We start from the raw sequence: 27,330 nt of genomic DNA, 5'->3' as shown, positions 1-27,330 counted from the left end.
TGGGGAGGTGCCTCTCCACCTAAGAACCATGGCTGCAGCGGTTCTGGGTGTCCAGGTTGGGCTGAGCTGCGGAGAGGAGGGGAAAGGCCCCAGGCCTTATGACCCACATCCTGAAAACACACTGCAGGCCCCCTGTTGTCTCCATCTGTCCAAATCACACCCGCTCTTCAGGATGACCTTCCTGGAACAGCTCTGGCCGTGCACTTACCTGGCGTTCTCTGCTGTCCACGGAAAAAAAGGCTAGACTGCCCGGCAGTAAGACCCCGCACTGGGACGCCCCTGTCTCCAGCCCTGGGCTTCAGCTCCTCCACCCAGACCCTGGCAGTCCAGCCACACCGTTCCCAAGCACCTGGTGCTCTTGCCTCCTCCTCTCTGCTCCTGCCAAAAGCACCCTGCCTCCTTGTGCCTACACCTGGCAAACCTGCACTCATTCTATGAGCTCCATCTGTGATGCCAGCTCAAAAGTTAACCAAAGTCAACCAGGTCAGGTGGAACTTCTCCACACCAGTGTCCCCACAGCCCTTGGAATGCTCCTACATGACCCCTAGTCCATCTAAAAACATTCTCCAGGGCTGCTTGGGCTCAAGAACTGTCCTGCTCCTCCCATTTTTTTAGAGACAGGATCTCACCATGTTGCCCAGGCTGGAGTCCATTGGCTACTTACAGGCCCAATCATAGCGCACTACAGCCCCAAACTCCTGGGCTCAAGCGATCCTCGCGCCTCAGCCTCCTGAGTAGCTGGGACCACAGCTGCATGCCACTGTGCCCGGCTCCTGCTTCTCCTCTCTTTACCTGGTGCCTGGCACAGGGCTTGGGGATGACAATGTGTTCATGCAGCTTTAAGTGGGGAGGAGCTGCTGCTGTGCGATGAATGAATGAGTGAATGAATGACCGTCTCTGCTTTCTGATGTCTGAAGAGCAGGAGAGAGAAGAGAGCATTTGAGAGGCAGGGAAGAGTGAGGTGTTCTGGAGAGAATGATGGATGGGTTGCAAGGACCAAGACATATGTGTCAGACAGGGCTTGACAGAGAGGGAAGAAAGGACTGCCCTGAGGAAGGACCCACTAAATGTTCCAGCTTGCCTGCCTCCCCAGAAGCCCCCTTTGGGGCCCTGATGGGAGAAGGGGTGGCTTGGAGATTCTGCCAGTCTTGAAGCCTGCTCCTCTGACAGTGGTACCATCACCTCCTGCCCAGATGAACAGGCAGACAGACACCCCGCCCCGGGCCTCTCTGTTCTTGGTCTCTTTCTCTCCCTCTCTCCCTCCTACCCCATTGCAGCCAGAAAGGGCTTCCTGAAGTGCAAACCCGAGCATTTTAAGGCATTGCCCCAGAGCATAAGACTGTCATTGCTTTCTGAATAAATTTCCAGCTCTTGACGGGTGCAGTGGCTCATGCCTGTAATCCCAACATTTTCGGAGGCTGAGATGGGAGGATCGCTTGAGGCCAGGAGTTTGAGGCCAGCCTGGGCAACATAGCGAGACCCTGTCTCTACAAAAACATTAAAAAATTATCTGGCTGTGGTGGCACAGGCCTGTTGTCCCAGCCACTTGGAAGACTGAGGCAAGAGAATATCTTGAGTCCAGGAGTTGGAGGGTGTTGTGAGCTATGATCTCACCATTGCACTCCAGCCTACCTGACGGTGAGACCCTGTCTCAGAAAAAAATTCTAGTTCTTACTATGGTTTTCAGGGTCCTCCAAGGCCTAGCCTGGCTGACCATGCCCGCTGGGCTGCCCTCTATTATCAGGCCTGCCCCTGTCCAGTGCTATTTCCACATCTGATAACTCTCTATCCCCTGAATCCAACCAGGAGGTTTCATACCTCTGTGCGATTGCCCATGACACCCTCTGGAGTGCCAATCCTCTGCCCTGTCTGTCTAGCACCTCCCCATCATTCTTTTTTTTTTTTTTTTGAGACAGAGTCTTCCTCTGTCACCTAGGCTGGAGTGTAATGGCATGCTCTCAGCTCACCGCAACCTCTGCCTCCTGGGTTCAAGCAATTCTCCTGCCTCAGCCTCCCGAGTAGCTGGGATTACAGGCTCCCACCACCACGCCCAGCTAATTTTTGTATTTTTAGTAGAGACCAGATTTCACCATGTTGACCAGGGTGGTCTCGAACTCCTGACCTACTGATTTGCCCGCCTTGACCTCCCAAAGTGCTGGGATTAAAGGTGTGAGCCACTACGCCCAGCCTACCCAGCCTTTATATGGCCATTAAAAATATGCTTTGCGAAGAATATTTATGTATTCATTGAAAAAGTCTCGCTCTCTCGCCCAGGCTGGAGTGCAGTGGTGCGATCTCAGCTCACCGCAACTCCGCCTCCCAGGTTCAAGTGATTTTCCTGCCTCAGCCTCCTGAGTAGCTGGGATTACAGATGTGTGCCACCACGTCCAGCTAATTTTCGTATTTTTAGTAGAGATGGGATTTCACCATGTTGGTCAGGCTGGTCTCAAACTCCTGATCCGCCCACCTCGGCCTCCCAAAGTGCTGGGATTACAGGCATGAGCCACTGTGCTTGGCCAAGTCTTTAAAGACATCAGTGAATGCCCATGATAGAGTAGAAACAGCCACAGACCTCCCCCAGGCACGTGTTTCTGGTTATTTAACTCTACGTACCCATGGACACATGGAAAAAAGCCTGCAAGGAAATACCATACCGTATTCAACGTGGTTGTCTCTGGGTGGTAGAACTACGGATTTTTTCTACTTTCTCCTTGGTTTCTGCATTTCCCAAGACTTGTACAAGGAAGGTATGCCGTTGTGTGTGTGTGTCTGTGTGTGTGCGTCTTTTCTTTTTTTTTTGAGATGGAGTCCCACTCTGTCGCCCAGGCTGGAGCGTAGCTGTGCAATCATAGTATACTGTAACCTAGACTCAAGCGATCCTCCCACCTCAGCCTCCCAAGGAGCCGGGACGACAGGCAAGTGCCACCACACATGGCTTATTTTTCATTTTTTTTAGCAAGCTGAGGTCTTGCTATGTTACCTAGGCTGAAGACATGCCATTCTTCTGATTCTAAGAATCTAACAACTTGCTTTTACGTGTCTCTATCCTGGGGAGTCCTGGGAAACGGTGGTGGGGAGAAGTGCTGGACTGGGAGGGGCTCAGCTGAGGAAGCTGCTTGGACCCTGGGGTCTGGGTAACCAGGCCAGGTCTCCTCACAGCCCTCAGAGGCCCCAGCAGGATGCTGAGGGAGCCGCAGCAACGTCTGCCAGCTTCCACCGGTACAGCAGTCTCAGCAGTGGGCAGGAGGCCAGGGCGGGGGTGGCTGGAGACTGAGGCCAGGCTGGCTGCCGAGGAAGCAGTGCTACAGATGGACAGGCCGGCGGCTTTAGGCTCTGGAGGAGTCCTTGAGGGGGCGAGGGCTGCTCTGGAGCCAATGCACACATGGCTCTGGGGGGAGGGGGCCTGTCTTCTAGGTCAGCAGTCAGCGAAGCAGCCTGAGCCTGGCTCACCCACCCAGGCCCTCTGAGAACCCTATTCTAGATGACATGGGGCCCACAGGCTGAGCCTCTGGCATGGAGATGTTGCCCTCCTGTGCTCATGACCCAGAAGAGGGCAGAGGGCAGCACCCCAGAGGTATCAGCAGGTGCTAAGCCACAGTCAATGCCTAGGCTGGGCCAGGCTGGGTCTGTAATTGGTGGTAACAAGCCCTTCCCTGTCATAGTCCCCTCTGTTCTCCTGGGCCTCCTGTTAGCTCTCGTGAGCTAGCTCTCTCTCTCTCTCTCTCTCTCTCTCTCTCTCTCTCTCTCCCCACTTTCTCTTACCCCTTTCTCCTCTCTGAACCACTCCCCCTCACTCTGCCTCCCAAACACCTTCCCTTCCCCTTATATCTGACTCTTCTCCACTCATCAAAAGCTGTTCTTAGATGGGCGTGGCGGCTCAGCCCTGTAATCCGAACACTTTGGGAAGCCAAGACAGCATAGTGAATCTCCATCTCTAAAAACAATAATGATAATTGCTGCATGTGGTGGTACATTCCTGTAGTCCTAGCTATTGGGGAGGCTGAGGCAGGAGGACTGCTTGAGCCCAGGGTGTTGAAGCTGTAGTGAGCTGTGCCGGTGCCACTGCACTCCAGCCTGAACAATAGACTGGGTTTCTCTCTCAAAAAAAATTAAAAAATGCATTTGGACTAGATGATCCCCCCAACCCACAAAGGCCCTGTCAGTCCCAAGACTTAAACATCTCTCTGTCCTATAAACCTGTAGGTTAGGAAGCCTGCAGTTTCATCACTAGAGGTAGAAGTCACCTCCAGTGTTTCAAGCTTTGATTTATTGGAGCTGAGATTTCAAATCCACCTGTCCCAAGTCACCTACAGATTTGGGTCTTAATTAAAGGGGAAAATAGGGCTAAACAGGCCCAGTCGCCCACCTAGAGATCCCAGGACTCTGGTTGAACCAAGGTTAGAGTCCTTTCTGGCCCAGAATTTGAGGCGAGCTGCAGAGACACCAAGATGTCTTCCATACACCTCCTGGGGTGTTTCACCAGAGCCCAGGAGGCCCCCCAAGGACCACAGGCATGGGACTGGGAAAGCAGTAGAGGTGACGTGATTGAGGCTTATTCATGGAATTTTGGGGAAAATAGGACTGAGTTTGCAGCTGGTGCTGTAAAGAGAGGAGGCATGGCCGGGTACAGTAGCTCAGGCCTGTAATTCTAACACTTTGGGAGGCCGAGGTGGGTGGATTACCTGAGGTCAGGAGTTTGAGACCACCTTGGCTAACGTCACAAAACCCTGTCTCTATTAAAAACACAAAAATTAGCCAGGCATGCTGGTGCATGCCTGTAGTCCCAGCTACTAGGGAGGCTGAAGCAGGAAAATCGCTTGAACCCAGGAGGTGGAGGTTGCAGTGAGCCGAGATTGCGCCACTGCACTCCAGTCTGGGTGACAGAGTAAAAGAGAGAGAGAGGAGAGAGAGAGAGAGAGGTCGGGCACAGGCTCAGTGGCTCACGCCTGTAATCCAAGCACTTTGGGAGGCCGAGGCAGGAGAATCGCTTCGACCCAGGGAGCGGAGGTGCCAGTGAGCTGAGATTGCACCATTGCACTCCAGCCTGGGAAACAAGAGCAAAATTCCACCTCAAAAAATAAATAAAGAAAGAAAAGACAGGAGGCAAGCCCTGCAGAGGGGCTGGGTCACTGTGCAAATGAGCCCAGGCTGAGTGGGAGGGAGGAGGTGAAGGGCCTTCTCAGTTCCAACACCTTGGCTCAGTGAAGGAGTGGAGGGCTCAGAGACAGGAGTGGGTTCAATGGGGGGAGAGGGGATCAGGAGTGGGGACTCGCTGAGGGGTAGGAGGCTGAGTGAGGAGAAAGGAGCTCGGAGAAGTGGTATTCAGAGGAGAGCAGTCTTCTTTTTACAATTTTTTGTAGAGATGGGGTCTCACTCTGTTGCCCAGGCTGGTCTTGAACTCCTGGCCTCAAGGGATCCCCCTGCCTTGGCCTCCTGAAGTGTTAGGATGACAGGTGTGAGCCACCACACCTGACATTAAACCCCATCATTTTAGGATTGGGGGCACGGAAGCCCAGAGATGGGAAAGGCCCCTTTCAAGGTCATACAGGGTGCCAGGATCAGAGATAGGTCCAGAAAGAAGGTTCAAGTGTCCCTCAGTTGTCTCCAGCACTTGCCACTCACCCCTCCAATGCTCGCTGGCCTACAATACCTGGGTTGATTTTCACCCTGGGGAGCCTGGAGAATTGGAGGCAGAGTGGTGTTGTGGAAGTCATCCTGGGGTCCTGAGGCAGTGGACGTGGGTTGCACTAAGGCCTTGCTCTGTGACTTGGGAAAGTCCCATCACACTCTCAGGCCTTGGTTTGCTTCTCTGTGAAATGGAGACAGCAGCATCTTTGGCTCCAGGTTACGTGAGGTGAAGATGAGATCATGTATGCGAAGTTACAGGACCATGGGCAGAGGCTCAGTGTACATATAGGAGTGAAGGAAGAGGGGCTGGGCTCCCCTAACCTCCCCATCAGTGCCCCTAGCAGGCTTCTGAAACAGGAAAAGCTATGATTTTGTCCCTGGGGGTGGGGGTGGGGTGGCAATAAAATATGGGCAGAGGAGAGAGAAAAGTCAGGAAGGGAGGCTGATCCCAGCAGCACCAGTAGCCACTTCTAGCCATGGAGCATCTCAGGAGGTGAGGGTGACCCACTAAGAAAGGAAGGGGCAGTCACTGGCCTGTAGAGGTCAGCAAGAGGTTGGCAGACAGAGGAGATGCAAAGTGGGTGCAGCAGTGAGCAGATGGGACTGTCAGACCCAGACTCCCCCTTTGGCAGGCGTGACAGGGGTAGAGGCACCCAGCTGGCCGGTTCAAAGCATCTTCTACCTCCAAGTATCCCAGTGACCTTGCGGGAGTCACCTCCTCACTGCGCTATACACATTCATCCATCTCCCTCAGGCTCCCCACCTGTAAAGCTGGCATCATGAATCAAGACACTGGCATTGAACTGGGCCTTAATAAAAAAAAGGATGGGACAGGTCATCAGTAACTCTCCTGCCTCCAGGAGGACAGCGTGAGTGGCTTCATGACCTTGGGAAAGTCACTCAAGCCTCATTTCTCAGCTATGAAATAGGGACACTGATGCCTTCCTTGTGAAGCTTCTGTGAGGATTAACTGAGTCAACCGTTGCATTGTGCCCAGCATGGAGCTGGCTATGAGGCCCTCAACCAATGTTCATCTCCTCTGGGAACAGAAAAATATGCTTCAAATATCACTGAACACTCTTCCACATTTATCCAGCTCTTTAAGAAATTCTTACTTGTCTATTTACTAACACTCACCCAGCATTTTATAGTCTCCCATCCCCTTATCCAGAGTATTTCTTTCAACAGCAAAGCAGACACTGTTAACACCACACCTGCTTTGCAGATTGGAAACAGACTCAGAAAGGTCAATGGCTTACCTGAGGTCACGTAACCTAGATTTGACCCTATGTCTTTCTGACATCAGAGTCCATGACTCCCAACCCACATATCCCCACCTCTTAAAACCCAGTTGACTCTTTAGTCACTCTTCAAGAATACCTCCTCCACCCCACAGGAGAGTGGGATGGGGTATAAAGTTAAGGAACCAGAAAGCTAGTGTTGTGTGGGAACAATTTCCTAGCCAGCTGGGTCCTATTTTTGGCTGAGGAAGAAGGTGGCACAAGCCGGGGCCATGACCTTAAGATGCCCCCTGGACAGAGAAACTGGTGTACATCTATCCATCAAAGCCCAGAACCTGCCATTTCTCTTGCCATGGGACAAAAGACCATCCCAAGCCCCCTGATGCTAGGATGAGTGAGGTCTTAGGGCAACAAGAAGTTATGACTGGAATAGGGAACAGGCATTGAATGGCCAGGCCAGACCTTGGTACAACCTTCCCTTGCTCCCCCTAAATCTCCCCCCACAATGGATCTGCTGTCAGGAGCAGGAACTGCAGGAAGCTTCAACACTGTCCAGGCAGAAGCCCTGGGAGGGAGGGGGAGGCGGATGCAAGGCAGAGGCTGCGTCTTTTCTCAGTTCTCCTCTTTACCAGGAATTCGCTCTGGGGCTGGGCTAACTCTGGGCTCTAGAAACTCTCTCTGGGCATATGGGGGTAGGGGGTGTGCACAGAGAACCCCCCCAAACTCCCAGTAGCTATTTTCTCTTCTGTGTCCTCCATCCTCTTCCCAGTACAAGAGTAAATGCCATCCTGTGTGAAACCAGTTCTCCTTGCCAGCTCCTGCCTCCCCAGGGGCATTTGGGCAGCTGGGAAAGGGGCCAGGCTGTCCCCTGGGCTGGCACCTCTTGCTGGACAGAGGCCCAGCATCCAGGTGGGGGCCTGCTCCCTCCACCCGGGCCAGTGACCAGCATCTCCATGAGGTCCCTGCATCGGTCTCTCCCTTCCCTGGGGAGCAGGTCCTTCTCCTCAGTGGGACTGCAGTTGGGGGACTCCCTGGCACCCTCGTGCACCAGGCCATGGTCATTTATGCCCAGGGGAGTCCTGACCATGACCCATAGTGTCCCCACTGTCTCCATCCCTCTCAGTGAAATTAACATCCCTCATCTCTGCTCTCCGGGTGCCTGGCACTCCCGGACAGACACCCTCGCTGTCCCCCCCACACCGCCCCTCTGCTCGGAGGGCCTGCAGACCCCGGGGGGAGGGTGCTGGGGAGGCCCAGGCTTTCACCCAGCCCCAGCCCCTTTGGGAGATGCCCCCGCCCCACAGGCGCTCTCACCTCCCCGCTGACCGCCGCGATCTGCCGGGCGGTGGGGCCAGGCCCTCGGGTCCCGCCGGTCCGGGCTGCCGCCTCGCTTGGGCTGAGCTGGGCAGGGCAGCTCCACGGCCCCCACGGCCCCGCGCCCTCCGCCTCCCCGCGGGTGCCGCCGCCGCTTGCTGAAATGCTGGACAGCGCACCGCCACCGAGGCGCCTCCCTGCCCGCCCGTCGGCCAGAGCGGTGCGGTCCCGTATTCGCAGCGCCCTCGGCAGGCCTGGAGGAACACCCGCAGCGGAGGCAACGGCAGGGAAGGACGGGACGAATCCTCCCCGCTGTCCCCCACTCCCCGCCCAGGGGAACGTTTGTTTCCCCCACTTGCGAGACCCGGCACTCCAGCCCTGAAGGCTGCTGGGCAAGGGAGGTTATTACTTTGGATCTGGGAAATGCACTCGGTCTGCAGAGGCCTCGCCAGGACACAGTCCTAACTGCCAGTATTAAAGAAGGCACCAGGAGCTAGGCGTGCTAGCTCACGCCTATAATCCCAGCACTTTGGGAGGCTGAGGTGGGAGGATCACTTGAGGCCACGAGTTCGAGACCGGTCTGGCCAATATGGTGAAACCACCATCTCTACTAAAATACAAAAATCAGTCAGGTGTAATGGTTGGTGACTGTAATCCCTACTACTCAGATACTTGGGAAGCTGAGGCAGGAGAATCGCTTGAACCTGGGAGGCGAAGATTGCAGTGAGCCGAGTTCGCACCATTGCACTCCAGCCTGGGCGAGAAGAGCGAAACTTAGTCTCAACAATAAAATAAAAGGCACCAAGGAGGCTGAGGTGGGAGGATTGCTCGAGCCCAGGAATTTGAGGCTAGAATGAGCTATGATTACACCACTCCAGCCTGAATGACAAAGGTTGTCATTTTTTTGACCCCACCTCAAAAATTAAAAAAAAAAAAAAAAAAAGGTGGGGGTAGTGTGGGAGATATCCCAATGGAGACAGGAGATTTTAAATCATTTTTCTTAAATTTAAAATTTTGGCTGAATGCGGTGGCTCACGCTTGTAATCCTAACACTTTAGGAGGCTGAGGTGGGCAGATCACTGAGCTAGGAGTTCGAGACCAGCCGGGCCACCACGGGGAAACCCTGTCCCTATGAAAAATACAAAAATTCTCCAGATGTGATGGTGTGTGTGCGCCTGTGATCTCAGATGTTCCGGAGGCTGAAGTGGAAGGATGGCTTGAGCCTGGGAGGTGGAGGTTGCAGTGTGTCGAGATTACTCCATAGCACTCCAGCCTGGGCAACAGAGACACAGCTTATCAAAAAAAAAAAAAACTTTAAATTTTTGATAGAGCTAGGGTTTCCCTATGTTGCCCAGCCTGCCCTCAGAAAGGTCAATGGCCAGCCTCAAGCAATCCTCCTGCCTTGGCCTCCCAAAGTATTGGGATTACAGGTGTGAGCTGCTGCAACTGGACTTCTTCTTTTTTTATTTTTTTGAGACGAAGTCTAGCTCTATCACCCAGGCTGGAGTGCAGTGGTGAGATCTCGGCTCACTGCAACCTCCACCTCCCAGGTTCAAGTGATTCTCTGGCCTCAGCCTCCAGAGTAGCTGGGATTACAGGCACCTGCCATCACGCCCAGCTAATTTTTGTATTTGTAATTGAGATGGGGTTTCGCTGTGTCGGCCAGGCTGGTCTTGAACTCCTGACCTCATGATCTGCCCGCCTTGGCCTCCCAAAGTGCTGGGATTACAAGCATTAGTCACTGTGCCCAGCCCTTTTTTTTTTTTTTTTTTTTTTGAGATAGGGTCTCGCTTTGTTGCCCAGGCTGGACTGCAGTGGTGTGATCAGATTTTACTGCAACCTCAGACTCCTGGGCTCAAGCCATCCTCCTTCCTCAGCTCTCAGAGTGCTGAGATTACAAGCATGAACCACTGTGCCTGGCCCGTGGGGAAGAGGATTTTGAGAATGGAAATGCTGAGCCTTTGATGTTGCTGGGTTGGGAGTCTGGGGTCCACACTTCAAGTCACCATTGGGTTACTCTCTGTGTGACCTTGTTCTGTTCCTCCCACAGCTCCTGCCCTCCTTTCAGTGAGCAGGCTGAGTGGAGAAAATTCAGAGGTGGAAATGCTGGGAGACCAGAGACCTTCCTTTAATGGAGATGTTAGGAACCAGGAAAGTGGAGGCCCCTGTTTCAAGCTCACCGTTGATGTCTCCAAGACTGTGTCAGAAGGCAGGACTGGAAGTGCCGCAGCAGGTCTGACTTGGGAGGACAGTGGTGAGGCGTATCAGGTGCCAGGGGTGCAGATTTTAGAAAGCATTTGCCTGACACCAAGAGGCATCCCTGGGGTTGAGTGTATGTTTGTTGTGAGCCTGTGTGTGGGTTTACATGTGTATGTGCCCCCGTGTGTCTGTGTCTGTGCATCGGTTTTAATTTTTTTGAGATGGAGTATCACTCTTGTCACCCAGGCTGGAGTGCAATGGTGCGATCTCGGCTCACTGCAACCTCTGCCACTGGGGTTCAAGCAATTCTCCTGCCTCAGCCTCCTGAGTAGCTGGGATTACAGGCGCATGCCACCACGCCCGGCTAATTTTTGTATTTTTAGTAGTGATGGGGTTTCACCAAATTGGTCAGGCTGGTCTCGAACTCCTGACCTCAGCTGGTCCACCCCCTCTGATCTCCCCAAAGTGCTGGCATTACAGGTGTGAACCACCATGCCCAGCCTTTTTTTTTTTTTTTTTTTTTTTTTGAGGTAGAGTCTTGCTCTGTTGCCCAGGCTGGAGTGCAGTGGCACCATCTCGGCTCTCTGTAACCTCCATCTCCTAGGTTCAAGCGATTCTCCTGCCTCAGTCTCACAAGTAGTAGCTGGGACTACAGGTGCCTGCCACCATGCCCAGCTATTTTTTTTTTTTTGGCATTTTTAGTAGAGATGGGGTTTCACTGTGTTAGCCAGGATGGTCTCGATTTCCTGTCCTTGTGATCCACCCACCTTGGCCTCCCAAAATGCTGGGATTACAGGCATGAGCCACTGTGCCCGACCATTTTGTTTTGTATTTTTAATAGAGATGGGATGTCACTCTGTTGGGCAGGCTGCACTCAGACTCCTGACTGTACACAGGTGATCTGCCTGCCTTGGCTTCCCAAAGTGCTAGGATTACAGTCATGAACCACCATGCCTGGCCCTCTGTTATAATTTTTGCAAAGGTGGTTTCACTCTTCCCCTCCCCTCTTCCTTTGTCCAGGTTTCTTTACCTACCAGTGTCTTTGGAGTGTGTGTGTGTAAGTGAGTGTGAGTGTGAGTGTGTGAGTGAGTGTGTGTGTCAGTGTGTGTGAGAGTATGTGTGTCAGTGTGTGTGAGAGTGTGAGTGTGTGTGAGTGTGTGTGTGAGTGTGTGTGTGTGTAAGATCCTTGAACTGCAGGCCCTTGCACTATCTGCAGAACAAAGATTTAGAGTGAGGGAGAGGGGTGGGCTACAGCTGCTGTCACCAGTACTGCAGCTCCAGCTCCGCAGCCCCGGCGGGGTGAGTCCTCTGCTGGTCTCCTACCTTCTGGCTGCATGAATATTTCATTTGCTGGGACTCTGGGCTGGCCTAGCACCAGTCAGCTTGCTTGCTCCTTCTTCCTAAGAGGAGCTGCCCCGCTCTGTGCCTGGCTGGGACTTCCAAGGCGAATCAAGGTCTGGGAGAGGACCCTGGGAGTGGAGGGTTGGGGGTGGTGGCTTCAGATCTCTCCTTGATTGAAAAACCATGGCCGGGTGTGCGGAGAGGAGTGAGGAAACTCACAGGAGGCACAGAGACGCAGCGACATCTCAGGGTGAAATGCATGCCTTAAATGAATTGGCCTTTTTTTTTTTTTTTGAGATGGAGTCTTGCATTTTGCTCTGTCTCCCAGGATGGAGTGCAGTGGCATGATCTTGGATCACTACAACCTCTACCTCCTGGGTTCAAGCGATCCTCCTGTCTCAGCCTCTCAAGTAGCTGGGACTACAGGTGCCCGCCACTACGCCTAGCTAATTTTTGTATTTTTAGTAGAGACGAGGTTTTACTGTGTGGCCAGGCTGGTCTTGAACTGACCTCAGGTGATCCACCCGCCTTGGCCTCCCAAAGTGTTGAGATTACAGGCGTGAGCCACCGCACGCAGCCAAAGTTGGCTTTTTTTTTTTTTGAGATGGAGTTTCGCTCTTGTTACCCAGGCTGGAGTGCAATGGCACGATATCGGCTCACCACAACCTCCACCTCCTGGGTTCAGGCAATTCTCCTGCCTCAGCCTCCTGAATAGATGGGATTGCAGGCACACACCACCATGCCCAGCTAATTTTTTTGTTTGGTAGAGACGGGGTTTCACCATGTTGACCAGGATGGTCTCAATCTTTTGACCTCGTGATCCACCTGCCTCGGCCTCCCAAAGTGCTGGGATTACAGGCTTGAGCCACCACGCCCGGCGCCAAAGTTGGCTTTATGAAACCTCACCACATTGCTTTGGTTCCTGACCAGCCCTGGCCTCAACTCTAGAATCAGCACCTGGGAACACTTTGCCCCAGCTGGGCACACCTCCTCCTACCCTCCCCTGGTCGGTCTCCGCATTCTGACTCCCTGGTTTCACAATGGGAACAGCTTCAAGGGAGGAGGGGATTCAGGCCCATAAAAGCTAGCTGCAGCCTGATGCAGTGGCTCACACCTGTAATCCCAGCACTTTGGGAGATCGAGGCAGGCAGATCACTTGAGGCCAGAAGTTCAAAACCAGCCTGGCCAACATGGTGAAACCGTCTCTACTAAAAATACAAAAATTAGCCAGACGTGGAGGCAGGTGCCCGTATTCCCAGCTACTCAGGAGTGGGAGGTGGGAGGATCGCTTGAACTGGGGAGGCAGAGGTTGCAGCGAGCTGAGATCACACCACTGCACTCCAGCCTGGGCGACAGAGCAAGACTCTGTCCAAAAAAAAAAAAAAAAAAAAAGCTGGCTGCAAGCAAACTTTTCCAGCTGCCTGGAGCTCTCCATGCTACCAGTCTCGGAAATCCCAGGCCACTTCTCCATCCCAGTATTCCCCCATCCCTTCGCACTCCCTTCCCCCGGCTCATAGAGATAGATTCTGACTTGGTTTCCCCACCCAGCCTGCTAATTTCCCAAAAAAGTGCTCCTTCCCTCGCGCGGCTCATTTCAACAAGCGGCACCGCCATCTGTGCTGGCTTTTCTTCCTGCGATCCTGTCTCTGTCTCTGTCTCTGCCCTGCTCCAGGCCTTGACGGGAGGCTGACCTCTTCAGGCCGATTACCCAGGCCCTCTCGCTCTTGGAGTCTGGTTGGGTTCATCTAAGGAGAGGCATCACCAGGAGAAGCCAGATCCAGGAGAAGGGGAGGAGAGAGTGGCTAGGGATCTGCTCCCCTGCTGAGCTCCTCTCCAGCCTCTCCACCTCCTGTTCTTCTGGCTTTCGGCTTCCTCCCTGCAGCCTAGGAGTGGTAACGGCTTCCCAGTAATTTAAGTCCTTGGCCGCTTCTCTATGTCTTGTCAGTCCGTGCTCCTAACCTCATCTGCACCTGTGTGCAGGGTCCCTTCCTCAAGCTCTCGTTAATCGGACCTTTGGAATGGGATGTCTATTTCATTCTAGATCTCTGACTCAACAACCTTCCCTGCCCCAAGTCTGGTCTGTAAGTCAGAGACGTGTGAATCCGAAGGATTCTCTAGTTCCTCCTTTGCCCTGCGACAGTCCCCATTTCTTTTTCTTCTTTTTCTTTAGATGGAGTCTCCCTCTGTCACCCAGGTTGGAGTGCAACGGTGTGATCTTGGCTCACTGCAACCTCCACGACCTAGGTTCAAGTGATTCTCCTGCCTTAGCTTCCCAAGTAGCTGGGATTACAGGTGCCTGCCACCATGCCCAGCTAATTTTTGTACTTTAAGTAGACATGGGGTTTCACCATGTTGGTCAGCCTGGTCTCGAACTCCTGACCTCGGGTGATCCACCTGCCTCGGCCTCCCACAGTGCTGGATTACAGGTGTGAGCCACCACACCTGGCCCTATCCCCACTTCTGCAGCCTCAGAGTGTCTGCCCGGGCCAAGCCTTGATACGAGACCCCTGCCCTGTGTCCTCCCCTTCTCCAGTCACTCTCCCCCTGAGCAGGCAATCTCTGCTCAGATGGCACTTGGCCAATGAACCTTTTCAAGACATCTGCATATAAGACAGTGTCTCACCAGCATGAGCAACATAGCCAGTATCTGTTTCTTTAAAAAATAAATAAATAAAAATGAGCTGGGCTTGTTGGTGTACAGCTATAGTCCAAGCTACTTGGAGGCAGAGGCAGGAGGATTTCTTGATCCAGGAGAGCCGTGATCGTGCCACTGCACTCCAGCCTGGGCGACAAAGCTAAACTTTGTCCCTGAAAATAAAAAATAAAATAAATACAACAGTGTCACTGGCTGGGCGTGGTGGCTCACACCTGTAATCCTAGCACTTTGGGAGGTCAAGGTGGGTGGATCACCTGAGGTCAGAAGTTTCAGATTAGCCTGGCCAACATGGTGAAACCCTGTCTCTACTAAAAATATAAAAATTAGCTGGATGTGGTGACAGGCACCTGTAATCCCAGCTACTCAGGAGGCTGAGACAGGAGAATCTCTTGAACCCAGGCAGCGGAGGTTGCAGTGAGCCAAGATCATGCCATTGCACTCCAGCCTGAGCGATAGAGTGAGACTCTGTCTCAGTAAAAAAAAAAAAAAGAAAAGAAAAACAAAACAAAACAGTATCTCCCTGTCCAGCACTTTCTTTTTTCTTTAAAAAAAGGAAGTCTTTTTCTTTTTCTTTTTCCCCCTCTTTCTCTTTTTAAATTGTGGTAGCCTGGTCAACATGGTGAAACCCCATCTCTACTAAAAATACAAAAATTAGCTGGGTGTGGTGGTGGGCACCTGTAATCCCAGCTACTTGGGAGGCTGAGGCAGGAGAATCACTTGAATCGGGAGGCAGAGGTTGCAGTGAGCTGAGATCAGGCTACTACATTCCAGCCTGGGAGACAGGGGGGAACTTGATCTCATGGTTATAAGCTGGAGGGATTTGATGATGGGTGTGGTGCCTTTTATCTGAGAAAGCAAAACCTGGGCCAGATGTTGTGTCTCATGCCTAAAATCCCAGCACTTTGGGAGGCCAAGGCAGGAGGATTCCTTGAGACTAGGAGGTCAAGACCAGCCTGGGAAACATGGCAAAACCCTGTCTCTACAAAAAAATACAAAAATTAGCCAAGCGTGATGACAGGCACCAAGTAGTCCCAGCTACTTGGGAGGCTGAGTTGGGAGGGTCCCTTGAGCCCAGAAGGTTGAGGCTGCAGGGAGCTGAGATCACATCACTGCACTCCAGGCTGGGTGACAGAGTGAGGCCCCCATCTCAAACCAAACCAAACCAAACCTAATCTCTCTGCTGTCCCAATACCTTAACTGCCCACTCTTTTCTGCTGGCCCGATCCACCAGCGTCCCCATGCTATTGGCCTCCTTTTTCTCTCCTCACTCCCTCTGGCATCTCCCTGGTGCTCTGTCCGTGCCCAGCACTTTGTTGGGTTCAGATCATATCGAGGGACCCCTGTGGACTACACAGCCTCCTTCTCTTTGTGCCCCTCTGCCTAGCCCACCCAGGTCTCTTCCTCTCCATCTCCCTCCCCTCCCCCAGCCCATCTCCCTCTCTCTGCAGAGCCTGGGAAATTGAGGAGTCCCTTGTGGCAGGGCTGACCTTGTAGCAGATCTTTAATAAAAAATGAGCAGAGTCGGCAGCCTCCCCTGCTCGCCCCTCCTCCCTCCCAGCCTTCTACTCTCCTCTCCGTTGCTCATAAATCCACCATCAGGGGCCATCGCTCCGGGGTAAGCATTGCCCTCATTAGGGTCTTTTAAAACATGAGCATCCTTGGGACGTGGGGATGTGAGGGAAGAAAGCTTTTGTTGAGATCTGGGGGTGTGATGTAGAAGGGGAGGGGGCTACACTTCAAGGCTGTGGCCTCTGCTGCTTCTGCCTAGAGCTTCACACGGGCCCTCCCACCCCCAGGACCCCCTCTCACCACCAAGGTGTCACACGGTCCTAACGGTCTAGCCTCCATCCCAGCCTGGGGTCATCCTCCTCTGGGAAGGGATGGCTGTCAGCAGCAGCCTATGCCTCACCCACTTGGAAGGGCTTCAAATCAAGTCTACAGACACACGTCTGCTCTCAGCCTGAGCCCAGGAGCGACAGTGATGCACATCTTTGAAAACTGCACTAATCTGGCTGGGCATGGCTCCTGTAATTGCAGCACTTTGGGGGGGCCAAGGTGGAGGATCACTTTAGCCCAGGAGTTCAAGACCACCCTGGGTGACATAGTGAGATCCCATCTCTACTAAAAAAAATAAAAATTAGCTGAGTGCAGTGCACACACCTGTAATTCAAGCTACTTGGAAGGCTGGAGCAGGAGGATCCCTTGAGGCCAGGAGTTTGAGGCTGCTGTCAGCTGTGATCGAACCACTGCACTCCAGCCAGGATGACAGAGTAAGATTCTCTATCTAAAAATAAATAAATAAGGCTCATACCTGTAGTCCCAGCACCTTGGGAGGCCAAGGTGGGAGGATCCTTTGAGTCAGGATCGAGACCAGCCTGGTCAACATGGTGAAACCCTGTCACTACCAAAAATACAAACATTAGCTGGGAGTGGTGGCATGCACCTGTAATCCTGGCTACTCAGGAGGCTAAGGCAGGAGAATCACTTGAACCTGGGAGGCAGAGTTTGCAGTGAGCTGAGATCAGGCCACTGTACTCCAGCCTGGGCTAAAAATAAGACCCTGTCTCAAAAATGAAATAATGGTAATAATAATAAAATTTGAAAATGAAAACTGCTGTATTCCAGTGATCGTATTTCCTCCTGATCACCTCTAATCCCACAATGAGCCCGTGAGGGAAGGATCAGCATCCCATCTTACAGATGAGAACATTGAGGATCACGGCAGTTCAGAGCTTAGCCACAACCATCTGGTCCATGAGCAACCTGGGCAATGATCTGAGCCAGGATCTGTCTGACCCAAAGCCAGGCCTGCCCCTGAGCCAGTGGCCTTGAGTCTGTGCCCCATCTTATCTCTCCTCCTTGGATCTGCGGCCCAGGGCCCTACGCTGAGCAGGGCAGACAGCTTTTCCCCCTTCCTGATCCTGGAACCCACCCAGGCCCTTGAAAGCAGGCCGTGCTAGAGGGACAGACCTCCTTAGAACCAGGTTGTCAATTTCCCGACTCCTCAGCACATTCCCCTCTTCCCTTGGATCTCTTGGGACTCTAGAGCCTGAAGCCCCCTGAGCTGTCCACACAGTGCGTCTGTGACCCTGGCTGGTCCTGCTACCCTGCGCAGTCCCCTAGGTCTTGAATGGGTCTTACAGGAGGTGCAGATGTGTGTATGAATGCGTGTGCACAGATGAGTGTGTGCATAAGACATGGGGGGGAAAATGAGTGAATGAATACATTCATGAATAATTTTGCAAATGAATGAATGAATGAGGATGCATTCTAATGAATAAGTGAAGTCAGTGAACTCTGTCTTCCAGGCAAGGCTGAGGGAGAGGCAGAGGCAGAGACCTCATCCTCTGCATTCTCCCTCCCCATGACCCCCACTGTGACCACCAAATGTTCCTGCTTCCCTTCCTGGGACAAGAGTGCCAATCTGGGGACTACATCTCCCAGCATTCCTTGTTGGTATGGAGATGAACCATGTGACTAATTCTCACCCACGGAATGCAAGCAGATGTGACCACTTCCTGGAATAGCCCCTAGAAAGTAGATGGGCCCTCTCTGCTCACTCCTCCCACATTGCATTGGCTGCTGGCAGAATTTCCAGGATTCCAAGGCCCTGGATTGGGTGGGGAGCCACAAGATGGAAGGAGCCTGAGTCCTTGAATCACCACATGGAGGAGAGCTGCCTGCTTACCACAAACATCAATTTAGGATTGTCACTTTGGGAGGCTGAGGCAGGAGAATTGCTTGAGGCCAGGAGTTCAAGACCAGCCTGGGCAACATAGTGAGACTCTGTGTTTATTTCTCTAAAATTAAATTAAATATTAAAACAAACAAACAAAAAAACCTTAGAACTACCAGAACATAAGAAATAATAAGTAGAGAGAAGCCCCTGAAATGCTGGGGTTTGTTACAGCAGCACTGCCTGAACACACTTGCACAAGTAAATTATTTGTCATCAAGCTATATTTAGGCAGAGGTCCCCTGTAGGCTTGAGCCAAAGAACTTAGCCCAGAAATCTGGCTGGGTGCGATGGCATACACCTGTAATCTTAGCACTCTGGAAGGCTGAGGCAGGTGGGTCACATAAGGTCAGGAGTTTGAGACCAGCCTGGCCAACATAATAAAACACTATCTCCAATAAAAATACCAAAATTAGCCAGCATGGTGGTGCATGCTTGTAATCCCAACTACTTTAGAGGCTGAGGCAGAAGAATTGCTTGAACCCAGGAGGCCGAGGTTACAGTAGACCAAGATCACGCCACTGTACTCCAGCCTGGATGACAGTGAGACTCTGTTTAAAAAAAAAAAAAAAGCCTGGGCACAGTGGTTCATGCCTGTAATCCCAGCACTTTTGAAGGTCGAGGCAGGCAGATAATGAGGTCGGGAGTTTGAAACCAGCCTGACGAATATAGTGAAACCCTGTGTCTACTAAAAATACAAAATTAGCCAGTGTGGTGGTGTGTGCCTGTTATCTCAGCTACTTGGGAGGCTGAAGCAGGAGAATTGTTTTAAACTGGAAGGCAGAGATTTCAGTGAGCCCGGATTGTGCCCCTGTACTCCAGCCTGGGCCACAGAGGGAGACTCCGTCATAAAAAAAAAAAAGCCCAGTAGAGGGAAGGTTAGGATGTGGAGAGAATGGCATGAGACAGTCTCCCTCTATCACCCAGGCTGGAGTGCAATGGCGTGATCTCGGCTCACTGCAACCTCTGCCTCACAGGTTCAAGCTATGCTGCTGCCTCAGCCTTTCAGGTAACTGGGATTACAGGCGTGCGCCACCATGTCTGGCTAATTTTTGTATTTTTAGTAGACATGGGATTTCACCATGTTGGCCGGGCTGGTTTCAAACTCCTGACCTCATGAGTCACCCACCTTGCCCTCCCAAAGTGCTGGGATTACAGGCTGAGCCATTGCGTCCTGCACTCCACCTCTTTCCTTGGCCATCAACTACTCACCATAGTCCCTCCATCCCACACTGGGGACCTGTTTCCAGGTCGACTGGATGGGTGCCCAGCCTGGAGACCCTCACCCCCAAGGATTGTGCGGTGAGCTCTCTCTCCTTGGAGGCTGGGAGCACTGCACCTGGGTCCCGGTATTCCAGTTCAGGGCAGAGACAGCAGCTGAGGCTACCTTGGACAATGTGACCCAGTTTCATCTCTTGCATCTGTCTGCCAGGAGAACAGATTTAGTCACCTGAATTCGCTGCACACATCCACACCCACACGCCAGACTTACACATACCTACCATGTATTGTATATCGTATATACGGGCCACCTATGCAAAGCCACGTGTCCCCCACGCTTCTACACGCCCCCCTCGTACCCTGTGATGTGCTCCGTACACTGGCTGTATCTACTCCTTCACGCACATACCTCCACACCTCTTTCGCCCTGTAAAAATCCGACTTCAGGCACACCCCACACCCACGCAGCTGCCGACATCCACAACACACACTCCCATATAACCAGACTGGCCAACATAGGGAAATCCCATCTCTACTAAAAATATCAAAATTAGTCTGGGTGCAGTGGCTCACACCTGTAGCCCCAGCACTTTGGGAGGCCGAGGTGGGCGGATCACGAGGTCAGAAGATGGAGACCATCCTGGCCAACATGGTGAAACCCCATCTCTACTTAAAAAAAAAAAAAAGAAATTAGCTATGTGTGGTGGTGTGTGCCTATAATCCCAGCTACTCAGGAGGCTGAGGCAGGAGAACTGCTTTTTTGTATTTTTAGTAGAGACGGGGTTTTGCTGGGTTAGCCAGGATGGTCTCCATCTCCTGAGGCAGAGACTGCAGTTAGGCAAGATTGCGCTACTGCACTCCAGCCTGGTGACAGAGTGAGACTGTGTCTCAAAAAACAAACAAAAACAAAAATTAGCCGGGCATGGTGTGTATGCCTGTAATCCCAGCTACTTGGGAGGCAGAGGCAGGAGAATCACTTGAACCCAGGAAGCGGAGGTTGCAGTGAACCGAGATCATGCCATTGCACTCCAGCCTGGGAGACAGATTGGGGCTTCGTCTCAAAAATACATGGGGACCCACACCTGTGCACCCATGCCTAATATACCCACCAATGCATTAGACCCTGGCGCCCAAACTATCCTCAAACAAACCCTGGTCTCCAAATTTTCAGGGAGATTGATTTGAGTAATAATTCTGTCTTCTACGTGGCATGGGTGGCCTCGTGACACTTAAACTCTTTCTTTATTGCAACGCCATGATCTCAGGGAATTGGTTTCATCTGTGCAGTGGGCAGGAAGAACCCATCGGTGATTCCAGCCCCCAGTGAGACATGATCCCAGAGTGAGCCCAGGGCAGCTATTGCTGTCTTTACGGGATGGCCACCCTACTGGGCATGGATGTGGGGTGGGGGAATTAGCAAGCTGAGGCTCAGAGTGGAAGACCTAGCCTGCAGAGGTGGCTGCCCATAGCAAGAGCAAACCTACACGGACTCAGAGCCCCAGCTACCCAGAGACAGGAGGAGATGGACTGAAGTTTCCTCCATGAGGTCCTAGCCGGGTCCCATCCTTTCCACAAGGCCTTTTCTGACTGCCCAAGGGGTCCCAGTCCCCAGAGAGGCCCCGGGCAGCAGAAGTCTTTCCTTACTTTTTTTTTTTTTTTAATAGACAGTGTCTGTTGGGAGCAGTGGCACATGCCTGTAGTCCCAGTTACTCAAGAGGCTGAGGTGGGAGGATCGCTTGAGCCCAGGAGTTCTGGGCTGTAGCGTGCTATGCCAATCAGGTGTCCGCACTAAGTCTGGCATCAATATGGTGACCTCCCGGGAGAGGGGGACTGCCAGGTTGCCTAAGGAGGGGTGAACCGGCCCAGGTCGGAAACGGAGCAGGTCAAAACTCCCGTGCTGATCAGTAATGGGATTGCGCCTGTGAATAGCCACTGCGCTCTAGCCTGGGCAACATAGCAAGACCCTGGCTCAAAAAAAAAAAAAAAATAGACAGGATCTCGCTCTGTCGCTTAGGCTGGAGGGCAGTGGTGTGATCATAGCTCACTGCATCGTAGCTCTTGCATCAGCCTCCCTGGTAGCTGGGACCACAAGTGTGCCCCACCACATCGGCTAACTTTTTAGTAGAGATGAGGGTCTCACTATGTTGCCCAAGCTGGTCTCGGACTCTTAGGCTCAAGCAATCCTTCTGCCTTGGCCTCCCAGAGTGCTGAGATGACAGGCATGGGGCACCTCACCTGTCATTTCATATTTTTGTTTTTTGTTTTGAGACGAAGTCTTGCTCTGTCCCCCAGACTGGAGTGCAGTGATGGGATCTCAGCTCACTGCAACCTCTGCCTCCAGGGTTCAAGTGATCCTCCTGCCTCAGCCTCTCTAGTAGCTGGAATTACAGGCACCCGCCACCACGCCCAGCTAATTTTTGTATTTTTAGTAGAGATGGGATTTCACCATGTTGGCCAGGCTGGTCTCGAACTATTGATCTCAAATGATCCACCCGCGTCTGCCTCCCAAAGTGCTGGGATGACAGTCATAAGCCATCATGCCTGGCCTGTAATCCACATTTTATGTCCACATCTCTTCCTGCAGGGCTATTTATTCACCCCTTTTTTTTGAGACTGAATCTCCCTTTGTCAACCAGGCTGGAGTGCAGTGGCGCGATCTCGGCTCACTGCAACCTCCACCTCCGGGTTCAAGCGATTCTCCCGCCTCAGTCTCCCGAGTAGCTGGGACCACAGGCAAGCACCACCATACCCAGTTAATTTTTTATATTTTTAGTAAAGACGGGGTTTCACCGTGTTAGCCAGGATGGTCTCCATCTCCTGACACGGTGATCAGCCCGCCTTGGCCTCCCAAAGTGCTGGGATTACAGACATGAGCCGCCGCACCCGGCCACTTTGTCCTTTCCTTTAAGTCTTCTAACATTTGTACTGAGCAGTGTTCTAGGCAGCGCCCCCCAGGATGTGGTAGACTCAATGTGCTGTCTTATAGCATTTCTGATACTTATAGTCGTATGCGTGAATTATTCATTATCCACAAAATGAACATGTGTAAATCATCTTGGCACCCCTTGGAGAGGCCCGGCTTGGCTCCCAGCACCAGGCCCTGCCCAGAGCTCCTGAGACAATCCCACTCCCTCCCACGGCCAGGTCAATGACCCCACTCCCTTACCCAGGAGAAGCACTGTGGGGTAGGGTCTGCTGGGGCTCAGAGGACTCAGGTGCTGCCCACCCATCTCCTGCTGGGCAACTGTGGGCTAGGTCTTCCATTCTGAGCCTCAGCTTGCTAATTTCCCCACCCCACATCCATGCCCAGTAGGCGCCTGACACAGAGTGGTCGTCCCATAAAGACGGGAGTAGCAGCCCTGGGTTCACTCTGGGATTGTACCTGGCTGGGGGCTGCAGCGTGTGATGGGTTCTTCCGGCCCACTCCACAGACAAAACCAATTCCCTGGGATCACAGCATTACAATAAAGAAAGAGCATAGGCCAGGTGTGGTGGCTCATGACTGTAATCTCAGCACTTTGGGAGACCCAGGTGGGCAGATCGCCTGAGGTCAGGGGTTCCAGACTAGCCTGGCCAACACGGCGAAACCCCGTCTCTACTAAAAAAAAAAAAAATTAGCCATGCAGGCGTGGTGGCAGGTACCTATAATTCCAGCCACTAGGGAGGCTGACACAGGAGAATCTCTTGAACCCGGGAGGCAGAGATTGCCTTGAGCCGAGATCATGCCATTGCACTCCAGCCTGGGCATCAAGAGTAAAACTCTGTCTCAAAAAAAAAAAAAAAAGAAAGAGTGCAATTGACAAGAGGCTGGCCACGCCACTCAGGAAACGAAATTATTCCTCAAATCGATCTCCCCGAAAATTCGGAAACCAGGGTTTTTTGAGGATAGTTTGATGGGCCAAGAAGTACACATCTGGGTGGGGCCACATGGCCGGTTGGTGGGTCTGGATGAGGCAATCAGTCATCAGAAATGCAAAAACCTGGCCAGGCACAGTGGCGTATGCCTGTAATCCCAGTAGTTTAGGAGGCTGAGGCAGGAGGATTGCTTGAGCCCAGGAGTTTTTGACCAGCCTGGGCAACATAGTGAGACCCCACCTCTACAAAAATTAGCTGAGCATGTTGGCACACAACGGTTCCCAGGTACTTGGGAGGCTGAGCTGGGAGGATCACTTGAGCCCAGGAGGCTGAGGCTGTAGTGAGCCATGATCATGCTATTGAACTGCAGCCCCAGCAACAGAATGAGACCCTGTCTTAAAAACAACAAAACAAAACAAAAAAAACGTTTAAAAAAGGCAAGATGGGGATGGGTTGGATCCAATCGCTTTTGCTGTCGTAGGTTTCTCACTGTGATAATATCTGTGAGGGCGGGTTCGGGGCAGCCCCTCTCTGCCTCTCCATGTGTAATGTGGGGTAAACAGGCTCCCTTAGAGGCCTCCGGGGACTCTGTGAGATGGCAGATGGAAGATTCCAGGCGACAAAATACTCTACATGCAGGCATTTCCAGAATTTGCTGTAGGGTTTTCAGCAGGCATTGGGGAGGGGGGTTCCACTGCACCCCTCTTTCTTGAGCCAGACCTTTCAGCCGAGCTCAGCCCAGCATGGAGTATATCTGCCATCAGTCACCACTGTCAAAGCTTACAGTACCCAGCCCCCAATACATACACACCCATGAACGTAACACTGCCCTCCCCCTAACACAGGATCAGCCTCAGCCCATGGGGGGAGCATTTTCACTACCCCTGACCACGGACTTAGGCAGGATACATCCCTCCACGGCTGCATCAGAGTTAACCTAATTCCGGGCCTGTGGTCTGCCTGGCACACTGGCGCCGGCTCACAGCTCACAGCCGGCTGGGAGAATACAAACCAGAAGGAACCCGGGGGGAAGCCAGCAGGACATGGAGGAGTTATTTTTAGGCAGCAAGGTGGGGTTTGTGGTGGATCTGGTGGGTTAGGGAGGAGGGGCCTTCACAGAGTGATGGGAGGCTCCAGTCAGAGGGACAGGGTGGTGGGTGTGTGGCTTCTCTTCGAGGGACCAGGCAGGCCAGCCTGGAGCTTCCAGGAAGGTGGGAGGGGGCTGAGAGCCGGAAAGGGGGTTGCTGTGGCTTCTTGCCAGAGCTGTCCCCGCTGGGCCTGGGACAGATGCAAAGCACACACAGGGGTTTTTGGGACAGATGCAAAGCACACACAGGGGTTTTTGGGCCAAAGAGGCCAGCTTGGGAGAGTGAAATGGCTCTAAAGTGGGCAGAAGGTTGGGCATGGTGGCTCACACTTGAAATCCCAAAGCTTTGGGAGACCGAGGTGGGAGGATTGCTTGAGCCCAGGAGGTTGAGGCTGCAGTGAGCTATGATTGCACCCCTGCACTCTAGCCTGGGAGACAGAGCAAGATCCTATTTCAAAAAAATAAAATGAGATATAAAAATCGTGGGCAGAAGGTTCTGGGGTGTGTGTGTGTATGTGTGTGTGAGACAGAGTCTTGCTCTGTCACCCGAGCTGGAGTGCAATGACATGATCTTGGCTCACTGCAACCCCTGCCTCCCAGGTTCAAGCGATTCTCTTGCCTCAGCCTCCTGAATAGCTGGGATTACAGGCATCTACCACCAGGCCCAGCTAATTTCTGTATTTTTAGTAAAGATGGGGTTTCACCATGTTGGCCGGGCTGGTCTCGAACCCCCGACCTCGTGATCCGCCCACCTCGGCCTCCCAAAGTGCTGGGATTGCAGGCGGTAGCCACGTGCCTGGCCTCTGCCTTGCTTCTAGGGGGCAAGGATGACAGGGTCTGCACTTCCTATCCTGACACTGTGTCTCCGGTTTCCACTGGCCTCCTGGATTCACTCCCCGTCCCTTCTCGCTGTCTGATGATGGCTGTCCCTCCTGCCTAGACGAGCAGAGACCAGACAGAGCCGCGAGCTGGATTTAGCTCTGGAATGCTACTGCGCGCTCCGCAGACCGCGACCTCGCGGGACTGGAGCAGGGCTGGCGCAGCCGCAGCCTCTGGCTCCCTCTGCAGGCAGCAGGCGGGAACTGCAGGCGAACTGCGGCCTACGGGAGACCAGGTCTTCCTCGAGGAGGTCAGGACAACCGCGTTCGCAGATTCGAGATTTGCTTTCCTTATCATTACCTAGCGTGGTTGGGTGGCCCGAGGAGTTTCTTTGCCGGATGGACTCTCCTGCTGTCTCATTAGTCCACCCGGCAAAGAAACTCCTCGGCTCACCCAGCCACGCTAGGTAATTATAAGGAAAGCAAATCTCGAATCTGCGAACGCGGTTGTTCTGACCTCTCGACGAAGGCCTGGTCTCCCGCAGGCCAGAGGCCTTCTGCTGCCACACTGTGTTCTTTAAAGGCTGGTTCTGGGCCTGGTGGGTGGCTTATGCCCGTAATTCCAGCACTTTGGGAGACCGAGGCGGGAGGAATCCAGGAGGTGGAGACCAACCTGAGCAACATTGAGAAAGCCTGACTCTACAAAAAAAAAAAAAAATTACACACCTTAGCCAGGTGTGGTGGCATGTGCCTGTAGTCCCCGCTACTCAGGAGGCTGAGGCAGGAGGATCACTTGGGCTGGGAAGGTGGAGGCTTCGGTGGGCTATGATTGCATCACTGCACTCCAGCCTGGGGAACAGAGGGAGACGTGTTCTCAAAAACAAAACAAAGGCCAGGCACAGTGGCTCACGCCTGTAATCCCAGCACTTTGGGAGGCCAAGGCAGGCAGATTACTTGAGGTCAGGAGTTCGAGACCATCCTGGCCAGCATGGTGAAACCCCATCTCTACTAAAAATACAAAAGTTACCCAGCCGTGGTTGTGGGTGCTTGTAATCCCAGCTACTTGGGAGGCTGAGGCAGGAGAATCTCTTGAACCCAGGCGGTGGAGGTTGCAGTGAGCCCAGATCGCACCACTGCACAACAAAGCAAGACTCCATCGCAACACCACCACAAACAAAACAGAGACTAGTTATTGGCTTCCCGTGGCAAAAGCCTTGGCCGCCTCATTTTGGTCATTAACACCATACACAGAGCCACTAGTCTTCTGTTCTTCTCCCAGGGGGACAGGAGTTGTGTGTGAGGAGGTGGCCAGAAGGATGGGAGGGTGGAGAACTGGAGCTTGGAAACAGAGGCGTGGTAGGTTTAACCGACACTGACAACTGCCCGATGGACTTTCGGGTGGCAGAAATGGGGCTGGGAGATGCTGTTTCTCCTGTCCCTGCCTGCTCCCCGCCACCCCATCTCTGGTCCTAGACCTTCCCTGCCTTCACGTCTCTCCTACTTCGTGTGTGCCCGCAGCACAGGCATTGCTGGGAAGCTGGCTAGAAAATGCAGAATCTGGGCCAGGCACAGTGGCTCACACCTGTAATCCCAGCACTTTGGGAGGCCAAGGCAGGCAGATTACTTGAGGTCAGGAGTTCGAGACCATCCTGGCCAACATGGTGAAAGCCTGTCTCTACTAAAAATACAAATATTAGCCAGGCATGGTGGTGGGTGCCTATAGTCCCAGCTACTTGGGAGGCTGAGGCAGAATTGCTTGAACCCGGACGCAGAGGTTGCAGTGAGCCGAGATCACGCCACTGCACTCCAGCCTGAGTGACAGAACAAGACTCCATCTCAAAAAAAAAAAAAAAAAAAAAGTGCAGAATCTGCGCCCAGCAGCAGGCTCCAGGGTCAATGAGACCCTTGCAACCCACACTTTGTGGAGTGTGAGCAGCCTTGGCCACTGTGTCACCATCCTGCTCAGCCCGTTCCTGCCATCCACAAGCTCTTCAGCCTGTCTGCTCCGTCAGCTGCCTAAGACGCCAATCCCACCCTCCCTGCTGGCTGAAATCCTGCCCAGCCTGCAGAGCCAGTGCATATGCCATCTCCTCCTCCTCTTCTTTCCTCCTCGATAGGGCAGTCCTCCCTGACTCTTGCTCTGCCGAGATGTGCTGAACTAACTTTGCCCTCCTGTGGAGTCCCACAGTACCGACTCTGCATTCTTCTTGTGGATTCTCGAACACCTGATTTGT

General features: G+C 52.9%; 1 protein-coding gene across 4 annotated transcripts in view; it reads right to left on the bottom strand.

The window, feature by feature from the left end:
• SRRM3 (serine/arginine repetitive matrix 3) overlaps positions 1 to 8,369 on the bottom strand; it is a 77,859-nt gene extending 69,490 nt beyond the window's left edge. For all 4 annotated transcript variants that reach the window (XM_054247765.2, XM_054247759.2, XM_054247764.2 and 1 more), the window contains exon 1: positions 8,184 to 8,369. The gene's annotated coding sequence lies outside the window, so the exon portion shown is untranslated. The remainder of the gene's footprint in view (positions 1 to 8,183) is intronic.
• Positions 8,370 to 27,330: the final 18,961 nt, after the last annotated feature.

Source organism: Callithrix jacchus, chromosome 2 (assembly GCF_049354715.1).
Source record: "Callithrix jacchus isolate 240 chromosome 2, calJac240_pri, whole genome shotgun sequence".
NCBI classification, from domain to species: Eukaryota; Metazoa; Chordata; class Mammalia; order Primates; family Cebidae; genus Callithrix; species Callithrix jacchus.
Note: the sequence above shows the minus strand (reverse complement) of the source record. Positions and strands in the feature narration are given on the sequence as shown.